The sequence below is a fragment of the Lepisma saccharinum genome, chromosome 9 (genome assembly GCF_977018435.1).
Source record: "Lepisma saccharinum chromosome 9, izLepSacc3.1, whole genome shotgun sequence".
In the NCBI taxonomy this organism is placed as follows: Eukaryota; Metazoa; Arthropoda; class Insecta; order Zygentoma; family Lepismatidae; genus Lepisma; species Lepisma saccharinum.
Genome location: NC_139237.1, coordinates 8,854,119 through 8,879,529, shown reverse-complemented (window position 1 = coordinate 8,879,529; position 25,411 = coordinate 8,854,119).

Here is a 25,411-nt window from a genome sequence, read left to right as displayed (position 1 = left end):
ACTAAACAAAATGCAGGACTACATTTAGAATATAATCGTTATATTTGCACCTTCAATCACTGCCACAATCACTGAAGGTGCAATGTCTATAAAGTGTTTGCAACACGCTCCGAAACGTTTGCCGTAATCATTTCAATGGGTGTGATTTCGCGCAAACAATTGTCGGGGAAGTTGTTGGCTGAATATCATCCAATAGAAACAGCCGCTGAGGTTCTAATGGTGATCAAACGCCGAACCGCACCTTTAAATGTGATACCGTTACCACTACACCATTGGGGACAATTGCGATAGCAGAAAACGTTTACACTTTTTCGCCATCTTTATTTGCAGTTGAAGTTAATAATACAGCGAACTTGAATCATATTGGGAGTACTGTATTCCCAACTAATTGCCCCCATGCACACGCCACTGTTGCTTGTGTATATAAGTGTTCACTCACTTACAAGCGAAACCGAAACTCGAGCTCTCACCGAGACAACTCCAGGCGCCGTGAAACAGATAACGGTTAAGCCACTGACTTTCGTTGGAATATGCATTTCTATTGTCGTGGCCTTTGAGCCACTGCTTTGGTTGCGATGAAGTATTTTGGCAGGTGTCCTATTTCGCTCCAGGATACATGCAAGGCTTAACAGAATAATGTTAATGATATGCATATGATATAAAATGGTGATTATTATTCGGAAATTAATACGTGATTTTTCTTCTGTAGAGTGTAAGAATTTTTTCTTCAAAATAAAATTATCAACAATGAAATAGTAAAAAAAAATATTTAACCAGAAATCAACAAAGTGAATAACAACGTTTGCTTTGCTTTTGATATATTACCAAAGCAATTACCGACCTTTTTTTAATACTGCCGATTCTGTGCGTAAATGCAGTCAGTACCCCTTCCTCCAAAATGATATGTTTACTGTATCTTTATATATCTCTGGCTCTAATTGATTATTTATTTGCCACGTAAGACAGATGAAACTGACGTAGGAATTCGAACCCAGAATTTATTGTGCTAATATAATGAGTTGACCGACATTTAACAATCGTGGCGTCCTTTAACTTTTCCAGGCAGTCATAGCCGAGATATATAAAACAACGTTTCGATTATAATTTGTTGGTTAAAGTTGGATAATTTTTTTAAGTAACGAAAACGCTTTGCTCATTTCCGAATATCACCTTTCAGTAAACAAATTAATAGATTGATCGAGTTCGTGTTTTAAGTCCACTATACATACAGTATTGTTAATCGGTACAAGACGTACAGTTTAAACTGGGATCCGAACCATTTTATGTCTTAACTCGTTATCGAACACGGGACTCCTTGATTACAAGGCGACCAAGTTTTCTACTACGCCAACAGGGAGTCCAGGTAACCAATATATATATATATATGTTTATATATACTTTTTTGTCTATAAAACACCCGATATTAACACATTTTCAAACAACATCTTGTATATATGAAGCAAATTAAAATTGATATGTGAGGGCATAGGAGTGCGCACGGTGGTTGCAGTGGTGCATGAACACCTCAAAATGCGTCCTCAAAAAATTAAGAATGTAGAAAGAACCATTATAATAATGAAAATAATGTCTCCCCTGCTGTCTCGAGATTTGAATTTTAATGGTCGGATCTTTCTAAAGTTAAAGCCAGAAGAGTGAAACGATTTGAAGCCAAAGTTGAAATCCGCCTAGAAAGATGACCCTTCGTTCGGGATTCCCCAGTGATAAGAGGAAATCCTTGATTGCTTAACGAGTGTCAAGCAAGCTATTTTGACAAAACAATAATAATACAATGCCAACAATACCCACAATAATTTGCAAAATGATCTACGTAATCAGTGCGATGTGTGTAGTGGTGCAACAGTCTACGTTAGAGAAAACAGGGTTTGAAGTAGAGTCCCATTGATTTGATTTTTTTAACGTCGCATTTCTTCTTCTTTTGGCTAATCACGACGATGAAGGTGAATGATAATAGGATCGGATGGATGCAGCAGTATTCGAATGAAGGGGTGAAACGGGGAATCCCCCCCTATTTTCCCCATGTCCTGCTCTACATTTATATTTTTATTCCCAACCATGGGAAGAAAATTTCCCCCTCTGAACGTGTACTTTGAATGGAATGACAGTCATTCACTGTTTGAGTCATAATTTCGAGCTTGCTCTTCAAGATGTTTTTAAGAAAGATAGCCATTGCACCCTAAATATTTTATGGATGCACTTTACTTTATGTTCAGTCAAAACAGAAAAAATTAAAAGGATCTGTTCTAGAGTGGTCAAGCAGTAGAAACAACAATGATGGAAATTAACTTAATGTTTGACATTTGTTGGGTGCCATCAAATCAATCTGTGTGGGTAATAATAAATAATTATCTGGTTCTTGTACATTTCTCTTAGAATCGTGAACTCAGTGCAGCTATCAGTTGAAAAGAAATAGAAAGTGCCAAGGAATGCTGAAGAAAGTACCAACTTAGTTATTTGTAGTACAATTTTGACTTTCCCCTGTTTTATTAGATTTCCTCAAACAGTTTCCATTGCCTCTTCAGAGAAGAAGTGCACGTCAGGAACTGGCTGTGGCAATAACTTACTTTAGCGAAGTACAAACTTTTCAACCTCACAACATTTATAGTATTCATCACAAAGTAGGTAAAATAGATCAATATTCTCCTTATTATTATTCCATTTACTAGACATGGCATACAGTTTTTCTTGCATGTCAGTTGCGTTACTGAATTATAATTAGATTTATTTATGTGTGAATAACGTAAATATCTTCACAATAAAAAGAAAACGTGTGCTAATGTGAAAACTCATATTCATAAACCATAAGTTAAAATTTCATCTTCGCACATCTTATGGTTTCTTTGAAAGGGGAAAATTAACTTGTGACAAATAGGCTAACATTGTCCAGATAGTCAACTGAAACACACCTTTAGGCACTCCCATATGAATTAGTCTGTACATGCACATGTGTAGGGGGAGGAGGGAGAAAGGAGACCGTATATTTGAAAAATTCATTAACCAAATGTATGAGTGACATTTCCAGAAGCTGAATATTTAATCCCCGGCATCATGATGCATGACTGAGACTGCGTATCGTATCGTTATCTAAATAACGACAGAGAAACTGATGCTCGACCGGTAATGACACACTACTAATTGATTAATTGATTTGATTTTACTTCACTTTTCTTCCACTTTTGGCAAATCGCGAAGATGAAGATGAACTCTAGTTTTATCCCGATATTTAAGTCGAATTAGTCATCACGCACTGTTATTTAAAGTAAACCCTTCTTCCACAACTACACGAGTTTGAATAGAAACGAAAAGCGATAAGAAATGCAGTAATCTGCTGCTAAAAGAGCGCGATGTGTGCGCTTTAAAAATGTACGAGCAACTTTTTTTTGCTCCGTGATTAACACAACTCCCAACTTTTTAGTCGCTTGCCGCCATAAGGCTTAACTTACAAAATGTCACAGGCTCAACTACAGTGTTTGCCTCGATCAATACTCTCATCAGAAGCAATGTAGGATAAAACGAAGAAAGAGTATCTTATATATACCTTAGAGTGTCATAGTAAAGCTTACTCTCCTTTCTCTGAACTTGTTGGAATTAATATTCCACATTTGATTAATTAAAAATTATTTATTTATTATGGTGGCCAAAGGACTGATACTTTCTTAATACTGATACTTTCTTAATGCCACTCGCCCACAAAATATTTAATAACATTTTGAGACGTTTCGGGCGAAAGTATCCCATTTCCCAGTTAATCCGTCCATGACTAAATTTACATTGGAGGGGCTATTTTACGCTTAATGGAGAGAGTTTCTTCTATCTCTGAGTCCCATTTTGGTTATGTTATGTTGCTCTCACCGTAGAATGATGAAGTAATGGCATGATAATTGCACAAACACAATGAATCGTCTATGCCTAATGTACGTATGCCAATAAAATTGCTTATAATGATAGGTTTCATTAGATATATTTAATTCGCTTAGTTTCAGTTAACCGCAAAGAATTTGGATCGAGTGTCTTCAGCACGTACTGCAGGGTCCGTGGTAAATATGAAGTTAAGGAAACTGTCCCGTAATATTTCAATTCTACCAGAAAATACACCTGGAAAAATAGGGAGACAGAAGGGTGTGTATTTTAGGGACAAGATATCATTGGACATACCCATAAAAACATATGAAGATAAAATATATGGGTTTCAAAGATCGTTTATTGATTGTACTTATGTTGAACTTGCTTTCAGTGAGGTGAGAGGTTGTACAGAACTTATCCCCTTTATGTTGTCGCCGAAGTATGCCGTGCTATTTTATATTCTGCCGTTGACCTCGGTCTCCTTAGCGATTTTCTTTCAATCCTTAAATTTTGTATTGCATATGACATAGTTATAAACATAGTGAAGGACAACTTGCCTGCTGGAGCAACTGCAAACTTAAAATAAGAGAATGCAAGTAAAATTATGCTACTACAAGCAGTGGCGTGCCCAGGATTTACAAAAGGAGGGGTTACCTATACTTTGTCTTGGCAGTCTGCCCTCATTTTGTCATATTTTCCTACCTTTGACATTTTTCTTTTAGGAATGCTGGGCCAAACTGGGGGGTTATAACCGCCACTACATCCCCTTGGGCACGCCACTGACTGCAAGTTTAATTTGTGGAAGCAAACGTTATATTTCTCCTTCCTTGATTCCTACTCTTCGCCGACCCTTCTCCAGACTTCCAGGAGCCATGTACTGACACAGCTTGCAGAAGCATTCTTCCCAAACTTGTTTCTGTCCGACTCAAATGCTAGGGGGAATAAGGCATTGGTTAGCATCGTTTCTCAACCTATGGGGGGCGACTCACAGCTGGAACCCGAAGGGGTGTTTGGTTTGTGGCGAAGTCGGACTTGAGAATTTATTTGCTGTCTTACAAAACTATTACGTTTGAAATACTAATATATATTATTTCAATATTTTAACCCGTGTTGTACCTACTGTAAGCTATACATTTCTGTTCATCGTAACCTAACCTCTGGAATTCAAGGCGCCTTGCTGTTGGACGCGCTCTTCTTTTCTCGGTTTATTGTTTCCTGCCCTTGCGCAAAGTTTGATGATGGAAATGGACAATTCCGTCTTTCATACAATACTGGTAAAATACTTCTATCCCAAATAACGTAGTTCAGGACACCACATTATTTGTTTATTTACCTAGTACCTACAGTACTGTGCGCCCATTTTACACCGATTACAAAAACGAAAACAAAGGAAGTTTGACACAAAACATTTACACGTAGATTGTTATTTTACAAACACAGACGAAGCATAAGGTCTGGTCAGGGCTCGAAATGGACCGTAGCCGACCGGAACGGCTTCCGGTTCGTGATTATCTGGAACCGTTCAGTTCCGTCTCGTCAGTTCAGTTTCTTAGATATTTAGACATGGCTACTCTTTAAGCATTGAAAACAATTGATTCACCTTGAAGGACGATAGTTTCGGAGTTAAGGATAACCATGTTCCAAAGCATTTTCTTCTTTGGTGAATAATATGAATAGCCGGTTTGAAGACTCAGGTATATTTTCGCACACAGTCCCATAAATTGCACATACATGGTATTTAGATAATTGTGAAGGTGTGTGAGATGTCAGGCAAACTTTGTAAGCGAAAGGATGTGTGCGTCAGTAGTTAAAAATCTTCGCACCTACAAAGAAACTCCACAACACATTTCCACGTCACTCAAAGTTTATGTGAATTCTATCAAAATTGTTCCAATATCTACATCTGAATGTGAACGCTGGTTCAGAGATTATATCTTTTCTTGGGTCATAGAATAAGCTACATCGCTGTACGTCAATTTCGATAATGTCCCTTTTTTTATCAGATATGAGCTCCAAATACGATTTAAACCTTCGTTTTAAAAGTTATTGAAAGACAACAATGGTTATCGGGGATTACTTTAATGGAGTGTTTCACGACTTTTCTGCTTTCATTTGTTTATTTTATAAAAATATCAGGGGCTGTAGCCCATTTAGCCCAACTCCTTGTGCGTACGCCAGTGGCCTGAAGTGACTACACCAAACAACAGAAAAGCTTAGTCAGGCTGCAGCAGATGGGACCTTATCAAACTATCTCTCAAATACGAACTCGTTAAGCCTCTTGCAACGGTTATTCGATTTGGACAAGACGGCGCCACGGAATCACGATGCGTACCTTACAGTGTCTTCTGTTCCACCCTTCTTTCTCCCTCTTCTATCTCTTCTCATATTTTTCCCCCATGTGTTATATTATAGAATTAATAAATAGATTTTTAATTCCGATACATTTACAGCGTAATTGCCCTTACAATTTTGAGAAATCTTTACGTGATTCTGGGATTAGTTTTTCTGATTAGCCAAATTGGTTTCAAATTCACTTTATTCTCTAATGTCGGATTCAAATCACGGTTCAATGTGTCTCGCCAGGAATCGTACCTGGTACTCATTTTTTTACAAGGCGTCGCGTCCTTCCCGACTGGAATTAAGTTATATTGTAATAATACATAACAACCTTTTTAACAGACCCTCTGTTCGCATCTCTGTCTGGTTGAAAGGATTTTGTAACGTAAAGGTAACTTCCCCGTGCATACTGCATCATGCCACATTCAGGGGAACTGGGTTAGAGTTCCACACATTCTCGATCTCGGCCATTTTGCAGGTGTTGGGATCAGCACCAGCTCCGCCTTTAACCTGCAGGTTTGCCTCCAGGTACACACTGATTTGAAGGTGGATAGCCCCCAGAGCCGCTTAATTCGGTGACAATTCCGGGAAAAAATTCTACTTTAGATCAGTCACACCGAGAATAGAACTTTTGTATCCCGTGTGGAAGTCAGACGTCAAACCGATTAGAGCCAGTAATTGGGGTTAATTGGGACTGGATATAGAGTTGAAAATGCGGTCCGAATCACTGTACCATAGACATTCAGGGCTCAGCATAAATCGTTTAACTTGGATACGATTTCAGATATCATGGAAGGAATCATTAGTGACTGGGATGGATGTCACTTCAGTTTACCTTTCTACGTATTTCTTTAGGCCATGTTTGAGTCAACAGCCGACTGGTTCCATCAGCACTATGAGGTAGAGGTAAGGGACTCGTCGATTAGGGGGTCGAGGGGTGTAGTCTCCCCTACCCACTTTTTCCAACTTTTGTCCCCGCACTATGCTAAATCTTATGTACCAAGGGAAAGTAATTTGTCCTTGCCCCACCCCCACTTTTTGCACCTTGTCCCCTAATTTTGGAACCCAATCGCCGCCACTGCCTCTGGCAGTCGCTTCGGTTGGTTGAGTTTTCGACTCGCGATTTCGAAATTGTAGTTTAAAGGTTCGAGTCTTGATCAGGACATGTTGGTTCATTTGTGAGTGAACTTCATATAAAAATCATGCATCATTATCGATACAATTTCTTTTTAATAGGTAGAAAATAAAAAAAATCATTAGAAAATAATATTAAATATATGACACAACATTAATTAGGTGAAACCGTTAATTGAATTTGATATTCAAGGGTACGTCATAACCTACTCCTGCTGACGTCACACTTCAAATCGCCGAAACAAGTATAATGGACCCACCTGTATATTACTACCTAACGACGCTCTGGATTGAAAACAAAAGAACAGCGAGGGATCCACAAGAACACGGCAACCGAAAAGGGAGTCCAAGTATAGATTGTATTTGCGTTTTTCTATTTTGGCGACACGTGAAAGTACGGAGGATTGAACGGACATTCACAAATATCCATACCCAGGCCGGGATTCAAGCGCAGATCCCCTGCCGTCGTAGCGCGATGTTCTAACCACTCCGCCACGGGGGAGGTGGGGCTGCAACAAAATGAATATTACACGAAAGAAGTTTCAAATGTAAGTTGCAACAGGATATTAAAGAGGTAATATTTTGTAAAGTTTGGAAAATGTACAAAGTATGTTTCTAGTAAGCTAGGAAGAATAAAGGAATATGTGATATATTTTACTGTACACGAGTTACAACTGTCTGTCAGAACAAATACACTCGTATTTTACAATGACATTCTGACGGGCAGAGATTCCAAAGAAAAATGTCACTGAATCAACACAGAGACGCAGAGGACACATTGCTGCAATGTTACTACCTCATAACGTCACTCGAAGTTTCATAATCTTGTATATGAAAGGCTGAGAAGAGGTTGGTCTCAACCTTGCCTGCGCCGGCCCCTTGGCCGAGTGGTTAGCACATCGCGCTACAACGCCAGGGTTCCGGGGTTCGAATCCTGGCCTGGGCATGGATATTTGTGAGTGTCCATTCATCAATTTCATCATATCATAACTCATCTACGTCTTCGCAAATTAGCCAGAAGTTACACAAGAAGCGAAGCAAAATAAATCAAATCTTTCATTCATTCAACCTTGCCTGCTCCCTGCGGTTGCCTATCGCAAGGATGAAGTGTTTCGAGGCAACAAGGTGGTAAAAAGGGTTATTTTTTGTATCCCGCGTTTGAGACAGGGGATCGACATCCACACACGATATTTAAACGTGACTGTATTCTTGCTTTTGGCGCAGGTGGAACTCGTATTTCTCGTGCTTCACTGCAGGGAGAAATCCCGAAATAAGAAAGGAGCGGAGTCCGGTAAAAAAAGGCGCAAAAACGAAAGGCTAATTGTCTATGAACTTGGACGAAAAGAAGCACCAGCAGATTTCTTGGATGACGTGGAAGTAGAGGTCAGGTGACCAACAGTTATCGTGATTGGGTGGTTACAAAGGATGAGATTTAGAAAACGTTTTCTTCTTCGCTTCACTCGCGAAACAAACATTTCTGTAAACTTCACATTACGTTCATACTCTCTACTTTCAATTAAATATTTATTCAATTATGCACTATTCAATTAATATTGAATTTGTTTCAGATGAAAGATTCTATTGAAATTTCCATTAAGAGACAGGATTTTATTCTTGTAAATTTACTGTACTGGATCTCTGAGAAATGAACACTATTAAAGAGTAAAGTGCTCCTCTGTGCGTAGCACCACGCCATGAAGGCGTATAGGGGGTGTGAGGGTAACGCCCCACACTTTCTTGATCCGGTCGTGAGTGCAGGTGATGTGATCAGCATCATGCCCCTGTCCCCTGTCATTCGAAGCTAGGTGGACGCCGGGGCCGCAACCAACGTTAGAAAAGTTCCCGGATATGAACCGGCCGGGGATCGAACCCGGAATCTTGAGCATGGTAGTCAGACGCGTTACCGACTGAGCCACCGCGGCCTTCTAAAATTAACACTATTGTCATTTTAAAAAGGAATGAAATAAGTGACTTTTTCCTTCGCTCTCTTTGTTGAAATATAGTATATTCGCAAAAGCCACGTGATGCGACCTCCTCCTTCCCCAAGCAAATAATTCCAACAGAGGTAAAATTTTAGTTAAGTGGGGAAGTGGCTAGCACATCGCGCTGCGATGCCAAGGGTCCAGGGTTGGAATCCCACTCGGGCTTGGTTGTTTGTGAATGTCCATTCATCAATTTCCTCACATCGTCACTCATCCCCATCTTCGCAAATTAGCCAAGAGGCACAAAACGCGAAGTAAAATAGTAGGGACAAATAGAGAGTTCTAAGCCACCCTCATTGGGGCTCGTGGGGCTCGGTGGGGCAGAGCACAGTTTGGTTGCACATATTCGCTTTCCCGGCACACAAGTACGACAGTGTCTTTGAAAATGTAGTAGTACAGGTGGCCCGGTACTCAATCTTCATTTGGGGCTCGTGGGGCTCGATTGCCTTAATGGATTTCTCTCGTAAGGCGCAGTGTTGCCAACTCCTTACCCGAAAAAAATCACCAAGGTTATAACGCTCGTCGTAGCCTTTTATGATGTATATTTTGAGAGCAGTGTTGGCAACACTGTGGGGGCACTGTAGCCTTTTATGAGGGGGGGTTTATTGCCCTCTGTTTACATCTGGCAACACTACCGTAGATTTTTTGACAGTGTTGTTAACCTACTGGGTTTTTCACTGTAAATTTTCATCAAAGGACCTGAGGGGTCCATGTATTTTTTATGTCTGGCAATACTGTTGGGGGCCTAGTGTTGGCGACACTGTGGGTTTACTGTAGCCTTTTATGAGGGGGGTCTATTGCTCTCTTTTTATATTTGGCAACACTATTGGATGTTTTGTTTGAGGCTTGGGTTTTGCCAACCCATCCGAAGAAAATTCCACTATATGATCTTTCACTGGCTAAGCTAACCTACAAATAGGAATTGGCAACACCGACGAGTCTTGAATTATTATTTGAGGCTCGTCGGTGTTGCCTACCCACTCTACAAAAATTCTACTATATGATATTTTGAAACTTTTGAATGCAACTTATCGTAATTTTCCAACTGTGGGACCAAATGTTTATATATCGTGACTTTTGTAAACCTCTTTCGGGAACAATGTGTCGCACACACACACGTGCGCGCGCGTGCCTGTATTGTGACGCAAGCAAACAAAAAAAAAACTTTGCGTGTCATTACAAAAAAAACTTTGACCGTATTCTTAAATAACTAACAAAGACAATGAATCTTTTTGGCTTCCGCAAACAGATCAACATGGAGACTGCACCACCAAATTCCAATAACCTCTTACCTTCCGTATTATCTAAACTCAATGGTTTACTGATTGTTCATCTCAACAGCATTTGGACGAAACTGAATGACGATGTGGGCAAGATGTTTTATGTTTTTAATAACAATTTACATTTCTACGAAATTCCGATCGACGGGAAACTTCAAATCACCGTGAATCCGGAAAACGCAGGCGAAATCAAAATTTCTACCGGAAAGAATATTTTTCGAATCAAGCACGACAAGATGCTTTCTAACATTACGTACGATGTTTCTGCAGGAGATTATCTTTACATGGAACTTCTCGGAGATTACGACAAACTCATTCCTCTTTTTGTAGAATTACGAATCGTCTATCCTATTATAAATAACCGTTAACCAAAAATGCCTAACGACATTTTCGGCAACACCAAGCGTGTAGACCACGCAGAAGAGATTCTCATGTTGGACATTCGAGTTAAGAAGTTGAGGACCGATTTGATTGCTTTGCAGGAGACCTTAAACAAAAGTTTAGAGTCGGAAATCGCTACGCTCCAAACGCAATGTCTCGACCCCATTCTGAAAATCGATTCCGAACTGAAAACGCTCATAAAAAATTATGTCGACGTACCTTCTTACGACAGCGTTCAAAATATACAGTTGAGCGTGGATTCGCTTCAAAATGATTTGGCCAAATTACAGCAATTTCAATCGAAAAATGAAGATTTGGAAAAATTGAAACTCGAAATCGAAGAACGAACTTCCGCAATAGAAAAGAATTTCTCTGAACTTCAAACCGTCGTGAACGATATAGACGCAGAACGCTTGCATGTCGTTGTTTCCAAATTACAAGAAGAATTCACCAGCACGTTGGAAGAAATTAAATCCAAGTTGCAGACTTTGGAAGATACAATGACGAACCTACCATCGTCGGACGAACTGCAGGTCATCGGTAAAAGCGTCGCGAACATAAAAATTCAATTGGAGGCCTATCAAGATTTCGAACACATTCAAACCACCATCGCTACGCTTCAGGCGTCCTTGGAATTGATCAACGAAGAAATTAAAAATATTCACGCTGAAGCGAGAGCGTTGACGAGCATTCAAGACACGTTAAGCACGGTTCAGCAGAAGATCGAATATTTAGAAAATTTAAACGTCGAAACGAATCTCGCTCATTTTCATCACGTACTCGACAACATACAGGGTGACTTGGAATCGTTACGGACGAGCGTACCTTCGAGCGAAGATTTGGAAAAATTGAAAACGGCGGTGACGGCACTATCCGATTCGAACGACATCAAAAGTTCATTAAGCGATCTCGAGAGTAGGGTGGCCAATCTCCCCACCTCCAAAGAATTGCACGCTTTGAAAAGAAACATATCTCGAATGCTGAAACGACTAGAAACGGAAACGGCGAACGTGGAACAGATTCGAGACGAAATTAGTTCGCTGGTGTCGACGCTGCCCACTTCCCAGAGCGTCGCCGACCTTCACACGCAGTTTACAGAGATGCGAAGCATCGTGAACGATCTTACCGAGAAGAGCTCGAAATTGAATCAAGTCGAGAACCTTCAGAACATCGTCGTCAACATCAGAGATCAAGTCGGAGTGCTGGAATCCACGCAGGAATCGACGCTGGCCTCTTTCGGTGCCAAGTTGCAAGAACTCAACGAAAACTACAAGCAGTTGAACGTGGAAGTGAAAATCAAACCGTCGTTTTCTGCCGTAACGGATACTATAGTCGAGCATTTGCTGCCCATCGAAAATAAACTCGGACAAGTTCACAGTAATCTGCTCGGCGTCGACACTAAATTCGCTAAACTGCATTTTCTGCAAGCCATCGAAATCAACAGCGTACCCAATCAACAGAGAATCTCCACGTTCGTCGAAGGTAACAAACTGTACATGTTGCATCCTTATCATCCGTACTACAAGTTTCTCCTCGATGGCACGATTCAGATAAACGAATTTTCGTACTGGTCTCACGGTAGAAAAGCTAGCGTTCCCACCATGACTTTGATATCGAATCGTGGTGTCCAGAAAGCAGGAAACATTCCTCTGGCACGTTGGAACGAAACGCGCAACATATATGAAATACACGAAGACCAAGATCTCACCGTTTTCGACGTGAGTGCCGGCGATAAGCTGATCATTCAAAACACGAGCGAAGTGCCACCCTCTTTGAATCCCATCACGCTTGTACTTCTCTTGAAACGTAATCTCTAAGAAAAAATGTCTAGGCAAGCCATCGTCGAAGAATTGCATAAACCTGCACGCCGCAACTACGAACGTTTGGCTGTGGTAACCAAGGGCATCGACGACCTCTGGCAAAGCGACCTCGTGGAGATGAGTAGCGGCAATTTGAAAAACGTACATAAATTGAACAAGGGCAACAAGTTCCTCCTCACCGTCATAGACACATTTTCGAAATTCGCATGGGCTCTACCTTTGAAGGCGAAAACGGGAACATGCGTCACGGAAGCATTCAAATTAATTTTTCGCGAAAGCGGTGGCAGACGACCACGGTTTCTGCAAACGGACAACGGTAAAGAATTTTACAACGCCGTATTCCAAAAATTTATTCAAAAACACAAGATTCGACATTATTCGAGCTTCAGTCACATCAAAGCCAGCATCGTGGAAAGATTCAATCGAACCTTGAAAACACACATGTGGAAACGATTCACGCTTCGGGGAAATTACAAATGGGTCGACATCCTGCCGGAACTCGTCGACACCTATAATGATACGGTACACAGAACGATAGACATGAAGCCAGCCGACGTTACCAAGTCCGACGAGCAGCGTTTAATTTCTACAGTTTACTGTCCAAAGTACACACCCACGACAAAAAAGCTAAATACAAAATTGGAGACCAGGTGAGGATCAGCAAATTCAAACGCACCTTCGAGAAGGGATTCACAAAAAATTGGAGCACGGAACTCTTTACGGTGGTTCGAGTTCTACCCGGAAACCGACACACGTATATAATAAAAGATAGTAGCGGCGAGATTTTGAAAGGAAGATTTTACGAAGAGGAACTCTCTAAAACAAAACACCCCGACACGTACCTCATCGAGAAAGTATTGCGTAGGAAAGGTGACAAACTTTTGGTCAAATGGCTGGGACTTCCGGAAAAGAGTTGGATCGAACGAAGTGATCTTGTGAGTACGTGGAACGTGGTGAAGCGTCTACCGGATCCGGAAAGTCAAACGAGAAAAAAAAAGAACGGTAAGTTGCTTCCCGACAGCATCCGCTTTCTGATCGTAGGTCCTTCGGGGTGTGGGAAAACGACACTGCTCGTGGACAATTTTCTCCTCGCACCGAATTGGTTAGATTGGAAGAACAGGCACCTGTACGTGTTCTCGAAAAGTTTGGAGCAATCCAAATACCAGCAACTGATGAAAGTGTACGATGGTCTGGACATTACAACGTTCGCCTCGGAAATAAAACCACTCGACGATTGTCGTGAAAATTCAGTCGTTGTGTTCGACGACGCCATCCTGGAAAATCAAAATGAAATTCGCAACTTTTTCACGCAAGGTCGTCACAAAGAAATGGATTGCTTTTACCTAGCTCAAACGTTTTCCAAAATTCCAAAACAGTTAGTGCGCGACAACGCTAATTTCATAAGTAGTACAGGTGGCCGGGTACTGGGCCATCAATTGGGGCTCGTGGGGCTCGCAGTGTCGCCAGCTGCTTATTCGAAAAAATCACCAAGGTTTTTCTTGGTCTAACCTAACCTAAAGCAAGGAGCTGGCAATTTTGCTTGAGAGTTCACAAACCGGAAGTGGGGCTCGGTGGGGCTCGCAGTGTTGCCAACTTTTTACTCGAAAAAATCACCAAGGTTTTTCTTGGTCTAACCTAACCTAAAGCAAGGAGCTGGCAATCTTGCTTGGGAGTTCTGCAACCGAAAGTGGGACTCGCAGTGTTGTTAACATCTTACTCGAAAAAAATCACCAAGGTTCTTGTCTTGGTCTAACCTAACCTAAAGCAAGGAGCTGGCAACTTTGCTTGAGGCTTGTTTTACAGTGCATAAAGCAATTTTTGGTAACCTACTGGTACTTTTGCCATAGCTTTTTACAAAAATGAGAGAGGAGAGAGAGAGAAGGAAGAGTTAAACAACCGACAGCCTACCTACAGCTTTTTTTTTCTGGTCTAACCTAACCTAAAGCAAGGAGCTGGCAACCTTGCTTTATGCACTGTAAGGCAAGCCTCAAGCAAGGTTGCCAACCTACTGGTATTTTTGCCATGGCCTTTTACAAAAAAAAAGAGAGGAGAGAGTGAGAGGGAAGAGTTAAACAACCGACAGCTGCCAACACCCACCCTAACCTAACCTAACCTAACCTAACCTAACCCACCCTAACCTAACCTAACCTAACCTAACCTAACCTAACCTAACCTAACCTAACCTACTCTAACCTAACCTAACCTAACCTAACCTAACCTAACCAGGTCTAACCTAGCCTAAAGCAAGGAGCTGGCAACTTTACTTAAGACTTGCCTTACAGTGCATAAAGCAAGGTTGCCAACCTACTGGTATTTTTGCCATAGCCTTTTACAAAAAAAAAGAGAGGAGAGAGTGAGAGGGAAGAGTTAAACAACCGACAGCTGCCAACACCCACCCTAACCTAACCTAACCTAACCTAACATAACCTAACATAACCTAACCTAACCCACCCTAACCTAACCTAACCTAACCTAACCTAACCTAACCTAGGCTGTGTCCGGATTGGCAAGTGCTTTGTCCTGTTCTCTACTGTTGCTCTTGCGTGCCGTCGAAGTCACGTCCAAGTCGTCCGAATCTACATGTCCTCTTGTAGTACGGTTGTCACTTTTCCCACCAGGTGACAGCCCGAATTTTACCTACCGCGCTCTGGGGCGCAGGCGCATTGTACGGAAGCAGAAGGCAGACGCCAAACAAACATGACAATGATTTCTATCTATTTACTACTCATATTAAAAATATAACATGCTATTTTATTATTTACAATTTTTCTATATTTAGTATTATCGATAAAATGTTAAAGTATAACTGAGTTTTACATTCTCTAATTAGTAAATGTTGTCTGTACAATGTGAAAGTTAGAATATGGCTGCCAAGCACAGGGTCACAGCGAGTTCAAGCGTGCATCTGTCGCGCCCTTCTGCTCTCCCCTCTGACTCCACGTCTGCCACGAATTCGGACAACGGAGGTTGGCTGAGTCCCCGGATGGAACGGTGCTCTAGGTGACATCTGCTGCCGATTCGGATGCGGCCCTAACCTAACCCACCCTAACCTAACCTAACCTAACCTAACCTAACCCACCCTAACCTAACCTAACCTAACCTAACCTAACCCACCCTAACCTAACCTAACCAAACCTAACCTAACCTAACCTAACCTAACCTAACCTACTCTAACCTAACCTAACCTAACCTAACCTAAACTAACCTAACACGAGAGGGCTGTGTTAAATATACAGAACAGCGATAACAAGTGGTTTTTTTTGGTGTATCTTGGCTGCACTGCATCCTGTTTATTGCAAAAATAATCCACAGTAAATTGGATATTACAAACAATACGAGTCCGAGTTTTGAAAGTGTAATGTCTGGCATCGAATACCCGGTGACCATTTCTGATACATCAAAATTCGAAACACGAGCACGAGATGCAGAAGGAAAACGCTTAATCATCAACGTGTATTCCTATACGTTGGATAAACATGTTGTGCATCCCGTCAGGATAAGCGATGTCGACGATGATGATGCTCGTGTGATTAATCTTCTTCTAATTTCAAACGACAGTGTTCACTATTACTGTCTCAGGAATGTTATGCTTTTTTTCTCTATAAAAAAGAGAGATTTGTGTTGATTGTTTGGTTAAAAAGAATTTCCTAATTATTTGTTTTTTTGTCACAAGAATTGTTTGAATTTCAAACATTCGTAAGTGTTTGCTTAAAGATTGATGCATTAACCTGTTAAGAATGTCATATTAATAATACCGGCTCGGAAATGTCATGTCCTCTTCCTCTATAGAAGGTCATATAAATATGCTAATTGGTTGGTTAAGGGGGATTTTTTGATTAGTAAATTGAGGTTATAAATACGTACGTATAAAGGTTTTGCTAATATGGCATGCTAAAGCTTAGTACTTGGCTTTCTCAGAGATTCGAATTCTATTAGGTTAAACAGCATAGAAATTTCACAGCAAGAATTCTCATATTTACTGACGATATTCTTAACAATCTGTGTTTTGATTCCACTACAAAAACTGTATACAAAATATGCAGTCCCTAGAATAAAATGGATGAGGCTTATGAACCTCGACCTATACAGTTGTACAATCTGGCAATGAATAGATGTTGTTTTTTTATTAAGCATAGCAGAGTGTTTTCGCTTATTTTAATATCAGGCAACAATGTTAGAGAGTGGCCCCAAGAATAAAATTTAAAATTACTAATGTGATATGAACTTTTTTACTTGTGTGTATTTGAATATGAAAGTGAGGTACTTTGAATAATTGAGGGGGACAATCACAAGTAAGCTTGCAATGGTATTGGGAGGTGTCACGAGTTCAAATTTTAGACGATTTCTGTTAATCTGCTAAGGCGATATCAGTACGAAAAAATTTGTAAAAAAAAGGAGAGGCTAATGGCAACGATGAGGATGAATAATGATAATTATGATGAAATTGATGTGTGGCACTTAGAAAACAAAAACTTCAAAGTGTATTGCACCAACAGCTACAATTGTCCCCCTCTCCCCAAAATACAAGGCAGTTAACAGAGGTGTGTATATTTGTTGGTTTACGAGTCTGAGGGCTTAAGTTAGTATATTTACTATAGCTATACATATTAAAAAAATGAAATGACCTGAGCAATAAAATATAACAATACCGATTCTAACTTTTTTGTCGGATGACGTAGTGGTAACGTTTGTTGCAATCACACCTCTGATGGTGTATAAAACTTAAATGTTTTGCATAACATGAAATATTGTTAATGGGAATGTGTTGTTTCTAATGTTAAATATAGAAAGCAGATAACAAGAAAAGAAGAAAAGAAATAATGTTCCAGGTAGATACGGAGCCTCAGCCCAAACACATATATGATCAGACAGGATGTCAACGATGCATTCATAACTAACATGTGATTATTCAAAAATTGAAATAGTACAGTGGGAAACAACTAACTAACTAACTCTCTATGTTTTTTTAAACCGGCACGAATGAGAAAGAAATAAAAGAGATTTTTACAGGAATCTTGTTGGGAAACCTGATGGTAAAGGACCAAAACGAACATAAAGATGAATCTAAAAGAAATCTGTAAAGATTGGAATAGAATATATATAAATTTTGCTCAGGATAAGTACAAATTGAACTGTAACTACGAATTTTCAGAATCAAGAGTGCTAGAGAATTAATTAATTAATTAATATTTAATATAATGAAGGTAGTAATATAGTATTCTTATTGAGAAGAGAATTTCTAAAAAACTTATTTTTCCTCGTACGTTTACTAATAGCAGTTACATTTGACATGTTTGACTAATCGCGAATCAACGTACGGAAGCCGTTGGAAGCAGTTTGAAGACTGAAATGGCTATGGAAGGACACTTATTATAATGTTAATATCTTAGTATAATGTTTTGAGAATTGCTTCTCGATAATGTTTGGTATATAATTTAATCTGTTGTTAGATAAAATACATAATTATCAGAATTTAAGAATAGAAAATATGAAGAGCGAATGAATGATACGTTTGACTAATCGTGAAGATAAGTATCACAGTACGTTTTATCGTTTCTTATATAAACGTTAAAACGTTTAAGAACGTATAAGAACGTTTACTGAAACGTTTCAACGTTGTTACTCTGACCAGGGTAACAGGCAAGAGAACAAAACTGAGAGCAACGGGCGGTGTGGGGTCTTTTGCCTGGAGTCGTCGAACAAGTAGCAACTGAGGAGATTGAGCGGTGGATCACAATTCGATTCGATCAGCTTTCAGCGGAACTTTATCATCAAAGACAGACAGGTATAGTCCATTCCAACCATGTTGATCTAGACTTGTAGGTATAAATCCAAATGTTCGTGTTTTGCTATTTCCAAGTGTGTAGTTAGTACCTCTTGCTCGTTACTATTAGACTTACCATGAAGAGCGAGTGCTCAAATCAAGAGAATGAATAATACCTCGAGTTGCATTACCCACCTCAATAGTTCAAGGTTCTTGGTTCGATCTCACGAACCTCGGAGTTCGTTACGATATGCCTCCAACGGGGATCAACCCCGGGACCCGTTGATTATAAGGCGGCGACATTACCACTATGTTCTCGAGGAGGGCCCTTACCCTGGGACAGTTCCTAGCACTGTGTAGTCCAGTGGTTCCCAACGTCCTCCTTCTCACGGCGCACTATAGTACTTTGTAGTAGATCCCGCGGCACACTAACGTACGAGTTGGTCACAGTGCGAGTGGTGACTGACGTTAGAATAACATGGCACAATATTTTCCCTCTATTACTGTCGACAATTATGATTGGGTGCGCAATCCATATGCTATGCCCCCAGCATCAACCACCGAACTTTCTCTGGAGAAAGAAGAGCAGTTTTCAGACCGAACACTTCAACTGAAACATGGTGTACTACCACTTACCAAGTCTTGGATGTTAGCAAAAAATGAGTACCCACCAATAGCAGCGGAACCAGTTAATACCCTGTCTAGCGTAAGACGCATTCTGAAGGGTGCACAGTGGAAAGTGTACATTCCAATACTGCTACACGCGATCAACGAGGACGATCCGGATAGTAAAATCGAATACTGCGAATGGTTTGAGCACATGGTTCGCGAGGATAGAGAATTTGCAGGGACAGTTGTGTGGTCTGACGAGGCGCAATTCAAACTTAACAGTACTGTGAACCTCCACAATTGTGTCTACTGGTCGCCCGTCAATCCTCACGTTTATATGGAGAAGGCGGTGAATCTACCGGGGCTTAACGTGTGGTGTGGTCTGTCATCGCGTGGTTTGATTGGTCCCTTCTTCTTCGAGGGTACCGTAACCGGTGAGGTGTATCTCGAAATGATTCAGTCAAGGATTCTGCCTGCCATCCGAACCCTATTTGGCGATGAAATGTTTTACCTGCAGCAAGATGGAGCCCCGCCTCACTACCATCGCGATGTCAGGTCGTACCTGGATGACACACTCCCCGAACGGTGGATAGGTCGACGCGGTGCTATTGAGTACCCACCTCGGTCCCCTGATTTGACACCAGTGGACTTCTACCTGTGGGGGACCATCAAGAATGATGTGTATCGACAAAACCAACGAGCTAAGTGAAAAAAAATAGCATCATGTGCTGCCATTATGCCAGATATACTTACGGCCGTAGTACGGTCTGCAGTTTGGCGCCATAGGAGTTGTTTACAAGTTGCTGGTGGTTATTTTGAACATCTAACATAACCCCCTGTATTTGTTAGCTACCAGAAAACGCTGAAGTATGTACCATACAATGAGCTGTTCTCAATTCGTATGTGGAAAATTGTCATTAAAAAATTAGAAATTCGATTATCTCGAAAACTACTAATTTTCGGACGGGGTATCATATGGTCAAATTTATTGCAAATTGCCTCTACTTTAACCCCTTTTAGGGAATACATGTAATTACCGGTTACCCTGTATACGTACAACTTGTGTGGCTATCGTGTTGCGACGGGACGCCTTGAATATCGCATCAGAATCCAGAATCGATTCTCGGCTAGTGTCGTGCGTTTGCTCAATCAAAAGCAACTCCACTTGTTGTAATAGACCTGGGAAAATTATGTAGTGAGGTAAAAGCTCTTTCTCGCTTGATAATTAGAATATGAGAAAATTAACCGGGAACCGGAGAGTGTGAAGGGGGGTGACGTTAAAAATGAACACACTCAAATGCCAACTTCTCTTCTTCGTAGGATGTTCAATAGCGTAGTGGTAATGTCGTCGCCTTGTAATCAAGTCATCCCGGGTTCGATACCCGATAGAGGCACAATTAATGCAGATCCCACTATAAACTGTAGGTCCAGTCCCGATTGACCTTTATGTGCATAAAGTGGACTTAAAACCAAAACTCATCTCAACTCAACTCGTAGTACGTTCTGCGCAGCATTCTTGCAGGCTAGATAGGCTCTGACGCCTAGACCCACGGCCAACCCTCTTTGGAGGTTGTTTTATTCTCTTAATATATATTTGTCAGTGCCACTTCAGCTATTTCATCACCATTCATTTTTATTTTGCGCATTGCAGAAGGTTCCGGGTTCGAATCCCGACATGGCCGTCCTTTGTGAGTGTCCATGCATCAATTTTAATTTAATCATACCATCACTCATCTTCATATTTACGATTAGCCAAAAGTGGCCGAAAAGCGAAATAAAACAAACCAAATCAATCAATTATACCCCAGCGTTGCGACTGATCTAAAGTAGAAGTAATAACCTAATTGAAATGCAAACTCGGACGTCAACATCGGGGCTTCGAGCGATCAAGTTCCTTGCACTGTTTTGGGCTGAGGTCTCCTTTGTGGCTTTCTCTCATAGTTCTCCAGACGATCACCAAATCATACCGTAACGCCACAGCCCTTCGAGAGCCGTCCGCCAGTCTGACTCCCACTTGTAGATGTAGATCCAACCAGTTATGGACTGACGTGCGGTCAGCACGACGAACCCCCCAGTCGTTATTGTAGGTTTCCATGACCGTGTTATGCTACTCATTCGTAGCTCACAACTTTTTTACGATGGTGGGTGGCCACCGGTCCAATAAAAAAGCCCAAGCCTCAGGTTATAACGCTTCCCCAAGGAGACTGGAATCTGCGCGCGTCCCGTAGCCGGTGACCAAGGCATGACGTCTTAAACCGCACGGCCACGGTGAGAAACTACCTTGAACTTGAATAGAAAAAAATATATATATTGCTTTTCTGACTCTTAAGTCAATAACAAAGATAAGGATGAATGCTGATTAGATTAATGTGACCAAGGGACTCGCACACAGCAACTCCTATGCCAAAACCAGGACTCGAACCGGAAACGTTCAGTAACGAAATTATGAATATGAATAAACCTCTGTACTCCCAAGGCCACCAAGGTGGCTACAAGTCGTCAATTTCGGCTGATATCCATTTACCGTAAAAAAAATTAACAATAACTTTTTAAAAGTAGTATCGACTATTAACAAACTTAACTATAATTGATGTAATTTAAATAAAGTGTATTTTAAATCCACTTGCGTACAGTTTAAAGTAAAATCCGAACCTTTATTTACCTCCACCGTGTTATCGAATCGGGACCCTTGATTACAAGCCGATGACGTTACCACTACGCCATCGGGGAAGCTTAATGTAATTTTACCGTTTCGGTTTACAGAAATATATTTATGGTGCACACAATTGTAATTGATAATGTTTATAGATGTTTGTGCAAAATAAAATATTCATATTTAAATTTGAAAGATTTTCGTATATCTCAATATTGTTCAGCCAGCGGAAAATTGTACATCACCATGTTCATTTTGTTTCCCGCAAACGTAGTGTTCAAGAATTGAAACAGAAACTTAAGCAGATAACAATATCTTCTCCAGGAGAAGTATGATTTCATTCCATAGAATCACAGAAAAAATAAGAAACAAGTGCGAAATTAGCAATCGACAATTTACATGTGTGTATGTGTGTGTGTGCGCGCGTGCACGTGTACGGGTGCGTGTGTCTGTCTTTAGTATTACCAACGCCATCTTTACTTCTCATTCTTGCCACGGCGCTGACATCAATTTTAATTCATAGTGTTTGTGTAAATTAACAGGAAGACTTAAATTTTAACGATAGAGTATTGTAAATTTTTACAATGACTTCCAACAGTACTCAACAATACTTGAAAATATAGTAACCAGGGCGAAATTTGCTTCACTAAATGAAAGTTCAGTCCTTAGTCGCTACACGCAAACACAATGTGGCAAAATGTTCATAAATGTTTCAACGTTGTTGAAACGTTTCAGTAAACGTTCTTATACGTTCTTAAACGTTTCAACGTTTATATAAGAAACGATAAAACGTACTGTGATACTTATCTTCACGATTAGTCAAACGTATCATTCATTCGCTCTTCATATTTTTCATCTTTAAATTCTGATAATTATGTATTTTATCTTACAACAGATTAAATTATATACCAAACATTATCGAGAAGCAATTCTCAAAACATTATACTAAGATATTAACATTATAATAAGTGTCCTTCCATAGCCATTTCAGTCTTCAAACTGCTTCCAACGGCTTCCGTACGTTGATTCGCGATTAGTCAAACATGTCAAATGTAACTGCTATTAGTAAACGTACGAGGAAAAATAAGTTTTTTAGAAATTCTCTTCTCAATAAGAATACTATATTACTACCTTCATTATATTAAATATTAATTAATTAATTAATTCTCTAGCACTCTTGATTCTGAAAATTCGTAGTTACAGTTCAATTTGTACTTATCCTGAGCAAAATTTATATATATTCTATTCCAATCTTTACAGATTTCTTTTAGATTCATCTTTATGTTCGTTTTGGTCCTTTACCATCAGGTTTCCCAACAAGATTCCTGTAAAAATCTCTTTTATTTCTTTCTCATTCGTGCCGGTTTAAAAAAACATAGAGAGTTAGTTAGTTAGTTGTTTCCCACTGTACTATTTCAATTTTTGAATAATCACATGTTAGTTATGAATGCATCGTTGACATCCTGTCTGATCATATATGTGTTTGGGCTGAGGCTCCGTATCTACCTGGAACATTATTTCTTTTCTTCTTTTCTTGTTATCTGCTTTCTATATTTAACATTAGAAACAACACATTCCCATTAACAATATTTCATGTTATGCAAAACATTTAAGTTTTATACACCATCAGAGGTGTGATTGCAACAAACGTTACCACTACGTCATCCGACAAAAAAGTTAGAATCGGTATTGTTATATTTTATTGCTCAGGTCATTTCATTTTTTTAATATGTATAGCTATAGTAAATATACTAACTTAAGCCCTCAGACTCGTAAACCAACAAATATACACACCTCTGTTAACTGCCTTGTATTTTGGGGAGAGGGGGACAATTGTAGCTGTTGGTGCAATACACTTTGAAGTTTTTGTTTTCTAAGTGCCACACATCAATTTCATCATAATTATCATTATTCATTCTTATTGTTGCCATTAGCCTCTTCTTTTTTACAAATTTTTTCGTACTGATATCGCCTTAGCAGATTAACAGAAATCGTCTAAAATTTGAACTCGTGACACCTCCCAATACCATTGCAAGCTTACTTGTGATTGTCCCCCTCAATTATTCAAAGTACCTCACTTTCATATTCAAATACACACAAGTAAAAAAGTTCATATCACATTAGTAATTTTAAATGTTATTCTTGGGGCCACTTTCTAACATTGTTGCCTGATATTAAAATAAGCGAAAACACTCTGCTATGCTTAATAAAAAAAACAACATCTATTCATTGCCAGATTGTACAACTGTATAGGTCGAGGTTCATAAGCCTCATCCATCTCATTCTAGGGACTGCATATTTTGTATACAGTTTTTGTAGTGGAATCAAAACACAGATTGTTAAGAATATCGTCAGTAAATATGAGAATTCTTGCTGTGAAATTTCTATGCTGTTTAACCTAATAGAATTCGAATCTCTGAGAAAGCCAAGTACTAAGCTTTAGCATGCCATATTAGCAAAACCTTTATACGTACGTATTTATAACCTCAATTTACTAATCAAAAAATCCCCCTTAACCAACCAATTAGCATATTTATATGACCTTCTATAGAGGAAGAGGACATGACATTTCCGAGCCGGTATTATTAATATGACATTCTTAACAGGTTAATGCATCAATCTTTAAGCAAACACTTACGAATGTTTGAAATTCAAACAATTCTTGTGACAAAAAAACAAATAATTAGGAAATTCTTTTTAACCAAACAATCAACACAAATCTCTCTTTTTTATAGAGAAAAAAAAGCATAACATTCCTGAGACAGTAATAGTGAACACTGTCGTTTGAAATTAGAAGAAGATTAATCACACGAGCATCATCATCGTCGACATCGCTTATCCTGACGGGATGCACAACATGTTTATCCAACGTATAGGAATACACGTTGATGATTAAGCGTTTTCCTTCTGCATCTCGTGCTCGTGTTTCGAATTTTGATGTATCAGAAATGGTCACCGGGTATTCGATGCCAGACATTACACTTTCAAAACTCGGACTCGTATTGTTTGTAATATCCAATTTACTGTGGATTATTTTTGCAATAAACAGGATGCAGTGCAGCCAAGATACACCAAAAAAAACCACTTGTTATCGCTGTTCTGTATATTTAACACAGCCCTCTCGTGTTAGGTTAGGTTAGGTTAGGTTAGGTTAGGTTAGGTTAGAGTAGGTTAGGTTAGGTTAGGTTAGGTTAGGTTAGGTTTGGTTAGGTTAGGTTAGGGTGGGTTAGGTTAGGTTAGGTTAGGTTAGGTTAGGGTGGGTTAGGTTAGGTTAGGTTAGGTTAGGTTAGGGTGGGTTAGGTTAGGGCCGCATCCGAATCGGCAGCAGATGTCACCTAGAGCACCGTTCCATCCGGGGACTCAGCCAACCTCCGTTGTCCGAATTCGTGGCAGACGTGGAGTCAGAGGGGAGAGCAGAAGGGCGCGACAGATGCACGCTTGAACTCGCTGTGACCCTGTGCTTGGCAGCCATATTCTAACTTTCACATTGTACAGACAACATTTACTAATTAGAGAATGTAAAACTCAGTTATACTTTAACATTTTATCGATAATACTAAATATAGAAAAATTGTAAATAATAAAATAGC